Raw genomic sequence first — 17,989 nt, 5'->3', positions numbered from 1 at the left:
TGAAACACCCTGTATAGCATAATATAGCATAATAATATAGTTTAAACTGTATAGGGTAAGATTCGGTAAATACCATACGATCGAAAAAAAAACGATAAGGCTGGTAATGAAGATCGCTGATAATTTTTACGAGGTCAAGCCCTAAACGTGATTTCTTGACCCGGCGTACTCTTCTTTATTATTTAACGGCGCTTAGTGCCAATTGGTCTTAAGAAGGTTGTAATTTATTTTTGTAATTAAGTAAAAATTATTTTTAAATGGTATAGTAAAAATATTTTTTTGGAAATAGGTTTGGGTGTCTGAAAACGTTCTATCCTTTTTTAATCTTCCTATAATTAGTATTAATTTTGAGAATTTTTATGTGAATTTTTAGTAAATGACGTATAGAGGATGACCTTGCCAAAATTATTATCGATTGTCATTCTCCAGCCGTCTTTGCCATTTTTTTCGAGAATACTAGGTATTAAATGATAATCAATTTAATAACTGCCAAAGCCGAACTGATAGATGGTTGTTTTTCATTTTGATTAACGTCAAATTTTTTGCTCTTGTTAAAGTACCACATTTTCCGATAACTATTATCATCCTTTCAGTAGCATTGAACCAAATAAATTTTGTGCTTGTTTAACATTTTAAAACAGCAAAAATACTACGTTAATTATAATTAGAATTAATCAGTAACTATCAGTAACAATCTATCAAAGAATAAAAACTAAATTATATTACCATGGAAACGCGTTTCGATTTTTACGACTTGTTTTTTAGGACTGATTTTCGTAATTTTCTCTAAATCGGTTTGGAAATTTTATATTTAAGTATTAAATGGGACTAACCGTTTTAGAAGAAGCAAATATTTTTATGAGGAATGCATTTTTCTCAAAAGATCAATAATTATAAAAAGGTATTTCGTCTTGTAAAGACAATCCGGGGTCATATCATATATCGGGTGTCAACAAAATCATTGCATAGACGATTTCATTGCTTTTATTTTTCATGCTTTTATGAAATTTGGGTTTAATATACAGTTCAGCGATTTTCTCTCGTTCGTTTCCTATTAAAAAAACAATTGAATATGAATAATTGAATGCTATATTCATTACCTGTTAAAGAAACAGTTGAATAGGTACCACTTCCAGTTTAACAGGAAATGAGCCTATAAGGGAAGAATTTATACAACATTCTGTATCATCATCATCATAATCATTTTCAGCTTATTCAACCATTTCCAATTATGGTGTAGCCTCCCTTACATACTCTAATTGTAGTTGGATCCATTATTGTCGATTGTTGGCTATGAGAGCCCAAATTATCCCTGCTAATTCCCTAATATCATGGTTCCATCTCAGGTTTGGGCTTCTTCTAGGTCTCTTAATCCCTTAACATTCTGTATATTTATAGTTGTATTTACCTAAAGCTTACATAACTATAGTTAACATTTTCTTTTTGTGTTTTTACCGACACAAAAAGAAAATGTTAACTAGCCAAACCAAAACGATTTTGGTGTTACTCAGTATGAGCTTTTAAATGGGTAGGTGTATTGGTTTATATATTTTAATAATAATTGTATAAGTCAGGTGTAATTTAAATGTAAAAGCTTAATAATTCTTGAAATAATAACATTTGTATTGCCCTCCTGTTATCTTCAGATGGAAACGAAATGGCTCAAGAGATAAGATACCGTCATTGAAAGTGAGAGTCGAACGGTGGTAGTTGAAATATTTATAAGGTACCTATACCCATTTAAAACATGTAAGGCTCATTATTTACTTACCGATACTTTCCACTGTTACCAAATTTCCTGCATTTTCCTCTATCTCGTTTTCTAAAGGCTATTTTAGTTGTCTCGCCCACCAAGTTAATGACTTTCACTAAACCCATATATGACTTTTTGCATTAAAAATATGGTGCATGGATAAATCATGGTAATAAGTCAATCACTAATACGGTAGTAACTTTGATGGTGCATATCTGTTTTGACTTCAACTTTTTAGTTCATATCGTTTATATCGTGTAATACATATTAAATTAATGTTTGCTATTACCATTCGTCAATGTTGACGAAGTATACAATATGGTGTTATGCGTATACCTTTGAAGATTAAACCTTTGGCTATACAACAACAAAATAAAACACTAGTTTCCCACCATACAATAAAACATAATCAACAGGTGATTAAAAAACTTTTAATCATCTAAATCTAAGGCAACTCGCCGCCTTTATTTAGATCTGCTTAATTTTGTCTGAAATATTGTGCTTTCGATGACAGACATGGTGATATATCTCACAAAGTGATAAGTGTTTCACAAAGTGATATTTGTTAGTGATGCGTGAGACTGGTCCTGGTCTTGGTCTTAGTCTTTCACAAAAAGCAAGACCAAGACTAAGACTAGCTTTTGATCTGAAGAGCTAAGACTAAGACTGGACCTTGCAAGACTAAAACCAAGACTACTTATTAACTATAATACCAAGACCAAGAGGGTATTGGTATCAGGTCATGCATTTGCTCATCACTAGTTTGTTGGTGAGGCAAATTTCTGTAAAATAAACAGCCTTCGAGAAATTTCTATCCGTATTTTCCGAATCCAGTAAGTTTTTTCATAAGACAGACAGTTTATTTTGAAAATATTTTAAAATCAAAATAATCTTAGAACGTTTATATTAAACACGCATATCTAGAGATCTTTTTTTTTCATTTTGATATACTTCTTTCTGAAAAGTCCTTGTTTCTTGATTCCCGACGATTTTTCTCAATCTTATCTCGTAATAATAGCACAGACGAAAACAAGGGATACGAGACTTGGTGCAGTATAATTGAACTGCCGTAACAATGGTTACGATGCGTAGTACCGTTAAAAATGCGCTACCTTAAAATTACCGGATGAAATGTTCTGATCGAGAAAATTTTGCATTACTCGGCGTTTTGCTGGATGTTATGTATGTCGAGATTGAAGGTAAGTACATACGTGCCTTATTATCACTACCTATTTGGTCCATTTTATAAACTATTATAGTATCGTATGATCGAATAAAAACGGCGTCCAGTTGGCTTGAAAATGACGATCGATGACATTTCCCATATAAATTTACATATAAAATGACAGCGATCTTCATTTCATAGCCATCGCTGACGCCGTTTTTATTCGATCATACGGTACTATATACCTAATAATGGTTTACTTTTTTTTTTTTAAATACGTACGTGCTCTATAGTAAAGTGTAATGTCCAAAAACAATTAAAACAATAGTTAATATGTGTTATTGTGTTGTCCAGTTTTAACAAATTTTAACTCTGTAAGAATCTACGTTCAAGAGGCTTGAAAAAGGCATATACTGTCGAAACGTCGTCATAAAATAAAAAAATAATGAACAAAATCTAGAAACATCTTTGCAACCCCAACGACCTAAAGCCAAGAGTGAAAACAAAAAAGTATACAGGTCAAAGAAACGAAACAAAAAATAATGGTTTACTATACCGATCTATTTTTTATCTTTATCTATAAAATGTTAATAAATATTTAATAGTTAATTCCACTCTTCTGTTGTGTATAAATATAAAAAGACCTTGCACACTCCTCATCTAGTTTCATCAAAAATAAGCAAATTATCGTCATGACGAGGTTTCCGCGAGTTTTCGCTGTGAAAAATCGAGCTTAAATCGTTTTCCCGTCAACTTAATTTCGCACTCAATCGCGCGTGTTTAATTTCCAGCGGTTTCTGCGTTGTCTCGTAATCGGGGCCAGGGATGGGTAAATATCAGAACTTCTTTACATTACATTTCGTCACATTGCTACAAAACTACAAATAACTTATTAAGTACAATTTTTTTCACACAGCATTTAGATACAAATTAAAAAAAAGTTTGTTATTTTAACACTCTTTACAATATATTCAAACTTTAAAAGCTAAAAAAATGCCTAAAACGTATTTTAGGCATTTTTGACAACAGAAATATAACTTGCATAAGAAACTCATAGAAATTAAAAACAAATATATTTTATGATTTTCCCGTATTATTGAAAGTACAAACTAAAATGTGAGGTTAAAGTACCTAATAAACATAAATTATTTTCAACAAAACTGCAAACTTGGAATGTACATAACTTTTTCAAATACGGTTCATGCTAACATAGGATCTGCAGTTGACGCACATGGATCGTGCATTTTTGATTCATGAGATTTTGGTTTTTGGTCATTTCCCCATTGACATGTACAACATTTCTTTCATTTCTGGTATTGATTATTCAATTTTCTCTTTTCTATAAGTTAGATATTCATAATTGGAGTTATGGTTACTCTTTGGAGAAAAATCAATGTCTCTTTAATTTCATGAAATCACTCAATTAATGTTTCCTCAAAATTAGCGTCTCCGTGATGCGGGATGCACACTTTTTGGACTACCCACCATCCTAATAATAAAACATTCTTGGGGTGGTGGTTCAACACAGATCCCAATGAAACTTTACCCCTCACTGGTAGGAACAATACTTGATAAAACAAGTACGCCTTTATCAGTTGCATATGGGTACTCTAACTTAAAGGTAAACGGCGCACAGTGGTCATTTTATCTCTTCTAGGTGGACATAAATGTTCTTATTAAATTCCGACAAAGTTATTATTGCATATTAATAGTAAGTATTAGTGAATTCAAATAGTGGCCAATTAAGCACAAATCTAACAGTATTATCAGAAAACAATAAAAAAATATCCCCAATATACAGGGTGTTTTTTAATATTACCACAAAATTCAGCGACGTGTTCCTTAGACGAAATGAAGCAAAAAAGTTCCTATGAACATAGGTCCGGAAATGCATCGTTTCTTAGATACAGGGTGTTGAAAGTAAAAATATCATATTTGTATATGATTGAAAAAAGGGTACGCCACTGTTTTTTTAGAACATAGATTATTTTCATAATCTGTGACCAGTTTCTAACAAAAACGGCTTTTTGACATTTTTCTGTCCGACGAACGGTTTTTGCGTGAGAAAATAAAATAAAATTATCTATAATACATTCCTAAACATGCCTAGCATATATAGGACATGTAGATAGGGTTATTTTATTTTTTACGCAAAAACCTTTTGTCGAACAGAAAATTGTCGAGAGGCCGTTTTTGTTAGAAACTAGTCGGAGTTTCCCATTTTTCACTAATTTTATACGAAAATTTTCGAATTTTATTTAGCACCGATAACTCTTCTTTCTCAGATAGATCATCTACACCAACAACCTCAAGTAGCCAATTAAAAACTGCATATACCTTTGGATTTTTTCGGGTTCTTGGCACCAAACTTCAAAAAGTGTTCTACGGGTGACCGAACATTTCGCTGAGAACAAAAAATATTGATAAAACTTGCAAATATATATGCAAAAGAAGAATATATCACAATTAACAACCCTAAGTATAAAGCCAGAATCAAAGCGGAAATCCGCGGGAATCGATTTATATAGCTTTTTGAATTTGAAAGAAGAATAAAAATAAATATTTTTGCACGGGCCACAAAACAATTATCTATATTATTAAGACCTTTCAAGTTTGAATGTGTTATATTTTTAATTAGTAGTACATACCTTGATCTACACCTTCCATGTTTTAAATTTTTTGAAATCTTTTGAACTAGCGAACACAAGTCAATAAAATTCACTTTATTACTGCGCGGATTTGCAAAAAGCAGTCCATACCTGTTTTAAATTGCTCGATACGATATTTTTTTTTATCAAACATCAACTAATATAGCATTTCTGTTTGTGCATATTTTCTTAGTATGAGTTCTTATCTTTACAATATACATAAACAAATGTAAATTAGTACACCTAAGGAACCCGGATTTTTATCCACCTAGATTCCAAAAATGACTATTCAGTGGCGCAGCGAGGACTAAAAGGTTAAACGTCAAAAATTTTACAGAAGTTTAAATAGTGCTTGAGGTTTACTAGACACCACCACGCCAGTTGAGGGTTAAGTATACTAGAGCCATAAGGGAGGCTAAATTGCCAGAAGTTCTGCATGAAGATTGGTATTGAAATTATGAAGTTTAAGTCCTCTTTTATAGTTACCATGAACAAGTGCAAAAATTCATCTATTATCTGTGACTGACCTACCTGTATAAATTATTCGGTTCTAGGAAAATTCCGGTTTTACACAGGTTAGTCTCCGATATCAGTCGTACAAAAGTTGTTGTCGTCTCGGCGCACTCAATGATAAGGTGTTCGGGTGTTTCCCACTTTCTCTAAAGAATCTGCATTCGCCGTTGCTTCTTAGCTTCAATCTATTGAGGTGCTCATTGAGGAGACAGTGTCCTGTTAAAAACCCCGTGACAATCTGGATACTTTTCTTACTTAAAGCAAGGAAAATATTGTTGAACGGTTGGAGGATTTCTATTCCAGGATACGGGTATATAGAGTCTTCCCGATTTTTGAGTTCTACTTTAATTTGGTTTTCACTTAGGAAGCAGAACAGTTCTGGTCTAGTTAATGGAGTATTCGCTCCTTTTCTATCTCTTGGTGGGTTGGCATTCAGAGTAGCAAGACTTTATTTTCTATGCCTAATTTGTTCGGCTTCTCTAGGCATTCTTTATATCGTTCCGTATAATAAATTAAATTACTGTGCAATAAGATATTAAATATAGAATAACATTCTAAAATAACAACAATAAAAAACTGTAAATAATAACAAAATTAATATTACTACGGAACCAGCCCTGACGCGCCAACACACATGGACAACGTTTCGGAAAACGCTGGCACGTGCCAGTTGGGTCATCAGGGTCGCTCGATTTTCCTTTATCGTCTTGCCCACAGAACGACGGATAACACTATTTAAATTGATTTGTGTTATTCGTTTCGGAAATTGGTTTTGAATTTGCATTCCTCCGTCTCGCTATACAAATTTAAGCCTATTATTTCGGTGGATATTTTTGGAACGCGGAAATTCTTGAGGTGCAGATTACATGAATCAGTTTTCCGTCTTCGGACGATGCATTTTAAGAATGAAAACAAACTAGCATAACATTCTTTTTCATGTGACTAGCAAAATGTATTTAATTTCTCCACATACTTCTAGATATCTAAGAGGACTTCATTGCAGGGTGGCAATATTATAATACTTATTGACTTTCCTGTTTTTTAACGAAAAATTTGGCATGGTTGGAGATCTTCTTCTGCCGTCACAAGGGTCTATTGTGGCTTGTGGCTTAAACAAAATATATAAATATATATTTTTTATTCTGGATACCCAGTCTCTTCATATAGGTGGTTATATACAGGGTGCTACAAATTTGAGGTACGAGCATTGGTATCTCGGTAACCGACAGATACGAACATGGTTAAATTGGGGCAGAGTTGCGCTTTAGGATGTTCACCAAGATGCCATCAAAAAAGTTTTAAAAGTTTCAAGGATTGCTGAGTTTTTTGGAAAAACATTAATTTTATTTTTTCCTGTCGTTACTTTTTAGAAAATCAAAATACTAATTATACATTCTCATAGCCACTTTATTAGGGCTATCTGATATTATTTTTAGATTTGAAACTACATAGAAGCACTTCGTAGCCAAGATAAGCAATTCTAGTTCGTGGAACCAGCTTCAAATAATTTTCAAAATATTCTTCCGGCCCATTTTTTCATTACTTTGAAAAAGTCTTCTTCTCACAGTTATCTTACGCCCAGAGTTGAGTAGATTTTGAATCTGTTCCCTCCATATTTTGTTCCGTTGTGAGTAGATCTCATCGATGTTACCGCTATCTTCTTGTTGTCATACTATTAGCCTGAAACAGGTATTTCTTCTGAATGTTAAATTTAATATTATTTTGTTATTAAAATCATATTTAGCAAAATAAAACACTAAATCACCACAATACACCAAAACACTTTTACTTTTACACTAGACGCGCGTTTCGCTAACCATGTTAGCGTCATCAGCAGAAGATTATAAACTGATTAAATTTAATTGTTAATTAATTAAATTAAATGTTAATTAAAAAATGTTAATTAAATTAAATAAATAAAAAAAAACTGATTAAATTAAATTAGCTTATAATCATCTGCTGATCATGGTTAGCGAAACGCGCGTCCAATGTAAAAGTAAAGGTGTTTTGGTGTATTGTGGTGATTTAGTGTTTTATTTTGCTGTGTAACACCAAAGGTTCCAACCCTCAACTGTAATCTAAAAATCATATTTAACTAATAGGTATATGATGATATTATTGAATAACAAATATTCAAACGGGATGGACAATAGACATTAGAAAAAATTTGGAAGATTTATACATGCTTGTTACGTACTGCGAAATATCGTTATGATATAAAACACTAGAAGAACTGAATATGCAAGAACATTATTTGAAAATAAAAATTTAGAAAGCATAATTTGCTCTCAATAATAAATGTATTCAGACCATTCAGACCAAATCAAACCAAACGCATTATTAAGTATTAAGATTTTCAGTTGTGAATCTAACGAATATAATAAACAATATAGGTAGGATCAAAACAGATTCACAGAAAATTATAGTGCAGTTATAAAACGATTTGTTTAAGCTAGATGTATATCAACCACCTGAACAATATCCAAAACTCATTGTTTTTCGTCAGTCAACGCCTTCCCTGTTACCTCCAACTCAAAATCTTGGCATAAATTCAACTCGACCAGTAATAATTATTGTTTATTTTCGAAAATCTTATATAAACACAAGCCATTATAAGAGGCATTGAGATAAAGCTTTTATGTTTTGGATTTTGTAATTTTTCGCAGCCGACATTGTTCAGCTGCAAAAATATATACAGAGAATATGAATGGATTTCGATAATAATTCCTGCAACATGGGAATTATTGTTTGTCTGTAAGCTTTAGAAGTGGAAATCTATTGCTTCCTGTGTCAAACTTTCAAATTTTTGATTATTTAACTTTGGTATATTTAAACTTCATATTTCTATGCATGTTTAAGGCAAGGACTTTGTTTTAAAAAGACTTTATATACTCGTTTTTTATATCTGCTAAATTTTTAATTATTGTGGACAGTAAAATCAAAATCACATTTTTTATTCATTCAAATGAATTAATTCAACTAATAGGTATTCTTTTTAATTATTATAGTGAGTGTTGTATAATATATGTCTCAGTTGGCTTAGAACGAAGTAATTTATTAATTTATCTATAAGTATTTAATGGCTTTAAAAAATGCAAGTAGATAATTAATTGGTTATTTTTAGGCAGAAAAAGAAACAGTTTCGAAAACATTTTAGATATTCTAATATTATACACAAAACAGAAAAACGAAACCTGTGAACTTGGCTTTAATACATGTCCTAAAAATACACTAAGATGGATCAAATGTGTACGGTTATTACGCAAGGCGCCGAGCGAGTGCCTATAAATAATATGACGCACAACGAGTTTTCCAAGCTTGTTTTTTTCAAAAATACATAAAGAAAAATAGATATGTATGTACAATATAATATATAAAAAAAATACTTTTACATGTAGCCTCTACATCATACATATAATTTGAATGGTCCAGGGGAAAAATATGATAAGCGCCATTTACCTACTAATTTTCCAGGGGAGCCCTGGATGGCCGGTCGTTATCAGGTTCATTCCCTAATATTTTTACTGAGCATATATCATAGGATTTAGCAACTTATTGCCTTGCAGAGTTTATATACATTTTGTAGAGACCAGTTACACCTACTAAAATATTGTAAAACACTAAAATTAAGAAATTGGCGTTTATCATATTTTCCCCTGGAACCTTCATTTGTTAATACATACAAAGTCGCTGTTATGTACGGAAACGTTCGATTATTAGGTAAAATACAGGGTGTCCCAGAAATAAGTGCAAGTATTTTAAGTTATATAAAGGGTTGTTCACCACATATATTTGAAACAACATTATAAGAAAATGCATTTTCTACGAAAACTTGAAGAGATAGGTAAAAAATTGTATAATAAAATATGATAGACAATTAAATTGTGCATATGATTCACGTAAAATATACAGGGAATTCTATTTAAATTAAAAAAGTTATTGCCGTTTAAAGCTAGTAATTATTTAATATAAATTTTTGGACACTCTGTATAAGGTAGTAAAATGTTTATTATTGCAAAACAATATCTGATCAATAAATAATATTCAGTAAATATTTAGTATTAAAAACTTTGATACCCTTGGAGAAATGAGGCCTTAAAATTATTACTTCAATTTCATAAAATTGAAAATATTTCAAAAACGGTAAGGTTTAAGTATGATAAACCTTAATCAAATTTACCTTTATTTCAATCGTAGAATCTAAAAATAGAATAATATACAGGGTGTTCCATTTAAAAAAATACAACTAAAATATTTTTTACTTATTTGGGACACTTTGTTTCTTGTAAAATATTTTTAAATTGTAGCTCTAATAGTCCTTCAACGAACCCAAAACTTACAATTTGTAAAAATCTAATCGTTTAGCTACAATACTCTGTGTCGTATGTGGTGAACAACCCTGTATAAAGATATAACTTATATATAACTTATATACTATATATATAAAGTTATTTAAGTATAGTTCAATCCCAGAAACACGCCTATGAGTTTTTTTTCGCGAAAAATTTTTTTTGAAAATTCGGAACTTTTATGAATTTTTTTTTTAGTTTTTAGTTAAAAAACATAAGTTCTTGATAATATGGCAACATAGGTAGTAGATTAAATTAACAAGAAAGAAAATCCGGAAAAGATCCAGTGGCTCTCAGAATTTTAGCAAAAAATCATTTTTTTGGAAATTTTCAAAATAAAATAACTCCGTTATTTTGGACTTTGAAAAACGATAAAGAGAAAATATGTTATTTAAAAACGCTATAATTTTTGTATTTAACTTTTTGCGGTACCTTGTATATTTTACCTAATAATCGACCGTTTCCATACATAAATGCGAGCATAAAAGCGACCCTGTATATTTTAATTGCTCACCCCGACATTGTCTGGTAGAATTTTGTACAGACCTTTCGGGGACACTCTATAGAGATATTTTTAAGTTTACAGTAGTGGTTATAAATCACGCTAACCAGTTATAAAAAATATAATGTATGTATCCCTCAACGGAAGCAATAACACTTTTAAAACTAGTCTCTGTCCGAAAACAGTTCCCATTTTGTTCAAATATTAATTGCTCATAGCGAGCTAGTTAATGCGGTGCCGGTCCTCGTTCAACCAGTCATCTTTCCATAATTTATTACATGTCCTTACCAGTTTCGGTTCTTGTTTAACATCAAAACACTGTCCAGTTCACAATTAACTAACCCTGTGAAGTCGGTTATAGCGAGTGCGTTTCTTGAAATTTTTCCTGGCTTAAGATTAATGAAATGTATAACTTGATGTAAAAATATTAAAATACAAAACATCTCTGTAATATTTAGTTTTTCAAATTACTTGACTATAGCAAAATTATTGTGTGTGCGTCACTCTCAACAGTTTCCTGACTTAAGGTGGATGAAGAGAAACTTAATGAAAATATTATAATAAATTACAAACTACAATAAAATATAAACTATATTCGATACCAATTAAACTTTTAGTTACGTAATCGAGGGCGCGATTTTTAAATTCATTGTTGCCAACCATGGACATATTCGGTCTCGGGTTGACTAACTGGAATTGAAATTTCCTTCTGGGATTTAAGTGGTAGCTCTGCTGTAAAAAATGTCAAGTTGCCACATTTATTTATTTATATTCTGACATTGTCATTCGTTTTGACACTTTAGTTTTAAATTACGAGTTTTTAGTTTAAATGAATTGTGTAGCATTTTTGTATCTATACACATAAACAAGAAACTCCATAAAACACACGAAAATGGTACACCCTGTACATATTCTAGTTTTAATAGGTAATTATTTAGTTTTAGTACCTATTACATAATTTAGTGCAAAATTCGTATCCAAACAAATATCAGGAAGACAAGTCCAAGCTATAAAATAGAACTTAACGTGTCCACTAAACAGCCTTCAGTTTTTAGAAACTTTTTTAAACGTATACAGTTCATACCAAATAAACTTTTAGTCACGTGATTGAGCTTGACCGGCACAGCGTTGTCCACTTTTATATATTTTCTTTCAATCTCAATATTTTAGAAAATAAAAATAAATTAATTATAATTATATAAACAGTTCTTATTTACATCAACAAACTCACCCTCTTAACAGCACTTAAGGGACTTTTCTACGGGTATTAAGCTATCATGTATACTTCGTACTAAAAAAGGTCCCAAAAAGAATAATGTTCGACGACAAGGTCTGCCAGTAAACATTTTTAAGCTTAAAGTATCACAACACTATTTATCTAAAATGTCAAAATGAATGACAATGTCAGGAAAAAAAAATAAATGCGGCAACTTGACATTTTTTACAGCAGAGCTACCACCTGAATCTCCAGCGCGAAATTTAAATTCCAGTTAGTCAGTATGGCGCCGAATATGTTGCCATGGTTGGCAACAATGAATTTAAAAATCGCGCCTTCGATTACGTAACTAAAAATTTAATTAATATCAAATATATATAAATAATGTACAACACGTCTATGTATATGAATTAACTTTGATTCTCTTTTTTTACAGAATCCAGTAAACTTACGGTGAAAGGGCCACGTCGCCCTCCGTTCGGCCCCCGCCCCTCAACCCCTTCGGGCTCCAGCCAAAGCACCACCGCTACCCCGAACTGCCAGAAGCGCTAGCCGTTCTAGTTCAACATTTGGTGTTTAATGTAAGTTATACTTACTGCTTTTACAATCACTGATTGATGTTACAGTTCCCAAGTGAAAGGGCTCAAACAGCTCTTTTGTGATAATAATAATTTAGGTTAAAACACATACCTCGCTGAAACGAAGAACCTAAGAACCATAATGGAAAAGACTAGAAGAGACAGAATTAGAAACACAAATATCAGACAACAATGTAGAATACAGGACATGAGTGAGATGGGATAGGCAAAGAAAAAGGCAATGGTTCCCACACATTAAAACGCATGAAAGAAAAGAGGCTACCACGCATAGCTTTTGAAGGGAAACCATGGGAAAGATACCTAAAGATGGAAAGACAGTTGGCAGACCATCTCCCAAGTACTCCTACAGAGGCAACCTTAAAATTAACAGATCGACTAGATCTCAAATTAATAAAAGAAAAAGAAGAAGAAAACACATACCTGATACAGCTACCAAAACCTGACAAACCACCAAATGATGTTAAGTCGTATAGATGAATATTTTTTCCGTTTTAAAGATATTAAGCACTTAAAAGCCACACATTAAGTGTATAGAATGGTGGGTACAATAGAGAAGATATTGGAAAACAAGTCGTCACGTCTTCCTGAAGAATTGACAGAAATATTAACGAAGTACCGTATGATCGAATAAAAACGGCGTCAGCATTGGCTATGAAATGAAGATCGCTGTCATTTTATATGTAAATTTATATGGGAAATGTCATGCATTGTCATTTCATAGCCATCTCTGATTCGCCGTTTTTATTCAATCATACGGTATCTTCAACTTCCTCTTCGACAACCCCCACGCTCCACGGTGTTATTAGCCTTATGCTACCAATGCAGAATATCTAGGAACGATTCTGGATCTCCGCTGCTCCTTTACTTTTTCCTGTAGTTGGCGAACAGAGAATATGGAATTAACGGTAACGTTAATTCCATATTCGCAGTTGGTGCGAAAGCCCGTTTGCAATTCTGGAAAGATTTTTTCTATACATTGGGTGCAGGTGGTTTGACATAATTTTGCAAAACTTTTCCTCCGATAGCCAGTAGTGAAATTCCCCAGTAGTTCCGCAATCTAATGCACTTCCTTTGTTCTTAAATATATTCACTATATTCGCGTTGCGAAAGTCCTGAGGTACGTCACTGCTTTCCCATATGATGACATCGAGAGAGCCTTCACCTTAAGGTGACCAATAAGTTCTTTACTTGCACACTTATAGATTTCCGTCGGAATAGCGTCACAACCTGCAGATTTTTAAGTTGTTTTGATAGAGACCTTATTTCCTGTTATTGGGATATCTATTACATCAATGCTGTTATAGTGAGATATTGTGTTTAGTGCTTCCATATTTGGGGATGTTCTCTTGGTTAAGGATATGGCTGTAGTGCTCTTTCCAGCGATTTCTGATTTACTCTTCCTCTTTTAGAAGTTCACCGTTTTGTGCCTTGATTGAGCAGCTACGTTCTTGGTTGAACCGTATACTTCTTTTACAGCCTCGAAGTATTTACAATAGTCGTGATGCGTGGCGTACTCTTGATGACCTATTAGTATCTATAATTTGGTTTGCACATTTTATCTGAGAGTCTAAACATGTATGTACACAACAAATTAGAGTTTCCAATTCCGAATCCCGAAATCCCGGGATCCCAGTGTATGTTTAATTCCAAAATCCCGCCCATATTAAATCCCGGGATCCTCAAAATCTCGAAAAATTTAAATGCCCAGTATAAAATGAATTGATTTTAAAATATCATATTATTTTATTTATACTAAGCAGAACGTCAATATCTAGAACTTGTATTCCCGTGGCTACTATATATTTTTTTTTGTTAACAAGAATTGATTTATTTTTAATCACTAAATATGAATGTTACTTTGTTTTGTCTATTTTAATAAAGCTATTTTCTCCTTCTTTTATATATTTATGTATATATCTGCATTTTTATGTCAGTATTTCTTTAGATTAAATTTCTCATTCTGATAGCCAATCCCGGGATTCCGGGATTATAAGTTCTAATCCCTGGATTTCAGAACGGGGTCCCGATCCCGAAAATTGGAAACCCTACAACAAATATATGATATACAAAAAATATAAAACCATTATTTCTTAAAATAGTTATTAGAAGAAATACTTTAAGGAACAGTATCGGGTCATTGAGCTATTTTAGCACAAACTATTGTTATTGTTAGGCGTAGCGATCTATTCGCGAAGCCAAAAAATCTTCTTCCACTTTTAATCATCCGGATAGGTAGTCAGTGGACTCCAATCGAGTTGCTAAAAGGTCGCTAAAATCGCTGTGTCAATGTTCTTGTTTCGGTTTTGTCGTTTTGATCAAGAGAGGTTTTGTTATTGGTGGAAAACTACACAAAACAGAACAAATTAGATGTGAGTTAATATCAACGCTAAATTTCAACGCGCATTTACCCAATAATTGTTGGTTGTTAATGTCCGATGTCCGGTTAATGTCGATATTAACAAGTTAATGTTGGATTTGGTTTATTTTAACTTGTTTGTTTGTGTTACTCTCAGATTAACAGTAATGTAAATTATTTTTTTTTTTTTATTTTTTTAAAGGTTATATTTTTTTTTATTTTTAGCTCATTTTATAATGTTTAGGCAACATGTATACAAGGTTCGGCAATGCGTCGGCATCTGTAGCTCCTAGAATAAAAAACTTGGGAATTTTTGTTTAAGTGCAAATCTATAGTATGTGCTAGGAACAATCTCGGATTGTCACGGGGTTTCTAACAAAACACTGTCTCCTAAAAATAGGAGATCTCCAATAAACACCTCAGTTGATTGAAGCTGAGAAACAACAGCGATTGCAGGTTCTGTGGGGAATATGGGAAACACCAGAACACCCTATCACTGAATGCGCCGAGACTACGACCATTCGTGCCATGGACCTTGGTACGGCTGATGAGGATGGAGAGCGACCTCTGTGAGCCGTCTCAGATACTGGTTTTGTTAGAAGCCCTGAGACTGTAAGATGAGTTTAATAACTCGTTATACCTCAATAAAAGGGGAACACACAATAGATTTAAGGTCGCGGTGAATAACACCCTCCTAAAATTCTACATTTCTACATGGTAGGATGTATTTCAGGAACATATTTTAATTTCGCAATAGGGTGGCTCAACAAAGTGTGAGTGGATAGATATTTTTTAAATAACATCTGTAATATTTAGTGCATTTTGCTTCCCTTTGAGGAGCAGCAGTACATAGATCTTAGTTATATGAGTAAATTATATTTCGATAGCTTCATAGATATATAAGATAGATTAAATAAAAATATAATTTTCAGCCTTTCAAAAAAATTAAAAATGACAAGAACTGTCCTGAAATCAAGACTAAATTAGGTATTATCTTTTAGATGGTCCGACTTATTGCTCTAAGATTGGTAACGTAAATCATACACAGGATTTTGAACATATTAGGCCAAAAACAAAAAATAAAATAATTTTTCTTCGTTTTCAAATAGCAATAATTGCCTGTATCATTATTGCACAAAAAATATTTCAATAATATACAGGATGATCCATTAAGAAAACATCCAGATCCACCAACGCTGTTTTGAGCCACCCAATACAAGTTAAAATAATGTTCCTGAAAAAACATCCTCGTACTTACTTTAGGCTTTGCTTTACGTCAGCACTTAAAACCAAAATTCCATTTTATTCTAGGAAGCTACAGATGCACGCCGCACTATTGCCGGACCCAAATAAAACTTATCTATGTCCCTAAAATTTGTTCTGATTCATCTCGCACATATGCCTGGTTATTTTTTAAGAGCGAAATAAGCTGCCACCAACAATTTACAATTGGGCATTCTAGGCATTCTGTATGGCAGTCACTAGCTTTGTTCGGGTTCTTGCTTATTACCGATTCTGAACCGTCCTAGAACTGTGATGCGTATGCGCAGAAGCAAATATGAAGACATTACTTCATTTGCGCAGCGCTGCAGAGTTGTTGGACGGTTCAAAATCGGTAATAAACAAGAACCCGAACAAAGCTACTGTAACGTATCATTGTAACGAATTTAATATAAAATAATACGTTTTATTAATTAAACATTAATTCTACTAATTTCTTGTTTTGTTCTTGTACAAGGTGAAGCTGTTTTCAATTCCTCACATAGACGAGAAGTGAAAAATGCGGATAGAAACCGAAGAGAAATTCGGTTTAGCTTGTCGCAGCTGAAGATGCTCTGCGGATAAAGAGGCAACATTGCTGTTTGAGAGGAAATAAAAAAAAAAAGAATCCAAACTGTCACGAAGATATTGTTGAAATGGTTGAAAAGCATCGAGTAGAAGTAGCACAATGTAAGATATTTGATTTATCGATACTTTACTCTCCTTAAATACAAATGTATTCTAGAAAAAAATACGAATTAAGTTACATAAAGTAAAACAGGTCACTCACTAGGGAGCGTGTTGGGCAACATGCTGACGAATGGTGTTGTCTTCAACAAGTTACATAAATGTTCAATTAAGCCCTACACAGAAAACTTAAGTCTTTTTTGATTAAAATTAATATAATGACCGAAATCATTGATTTTTCAAGTGCAAATTCGAAAGCTGACTTAAGACTTTTTTTTTTTTTTTTTTTCAAAAATGAATGATGATGATTAAGTCTTATTCCGAAAATAGAAAAACGGATTTAGTCATATAAAAAAACATTAAGTCTTTTTAGAAAAATTAAGTCATTAAAATTAATCTTTTTTAAATGACTTAATCCATTTGACAAAATATTTAAATATCTTAAAGGGGATTTTAATCTTTTTTTTTCATTTATTTTATCTATTTTTTATACCATTAAGTGATAAGGGTAGTCCCCCCCCTTTTTTTTTTTTATTTTTAGTTTTCATAAAAAAGTACAATAGGATAATAAATAAATAATAATATAAATTATAAACAGACCCTGTAAACACACAAAGAAATGGACAACCTGTACAAATACACGAATATAAACATTTATTTAAATTGTTGATGTTTTTATATGTGTGTTTTAATAAAAAAAAACGTTTTATTTTATTTTTATATAGTTGTTTAATAATATACTCTAATCTCTATCTAAAATAAATGTAATAAGATAATAAAAAGTAAACAGATAAATCAGTAATGGGCAATAGTACAAGAGAAGAATATTAACATTTAAATAATTAGGTACTAAATGAATTCTGGTTGTCTTGATTAGAGGAAATATAATTGATTAAGTCATTTTACCGCTAACTGCAGATTACTCATGATTAATTAAAAAT

The sequence above is a fragment of the Sitophilus oryzae genome, unplaced genomic scaffold, assembly GCF_002938485.1.
Source record: "Sitophilus oryzae breed Bouriz unplaced genomic scaffold, Soryzae_2.0 scaffold_168_pilon_pilon, whole genome shotgun sequence".
Taxonomy (NCBI): Eukaryota; Metazoa; Arthropoda; class Insecta; order Coleoptera; family Curculionidae; genus Sitophilus; species Sitophilus oryzae.
Note: the sequence above shows the minus strand (reverse complement) of the source record.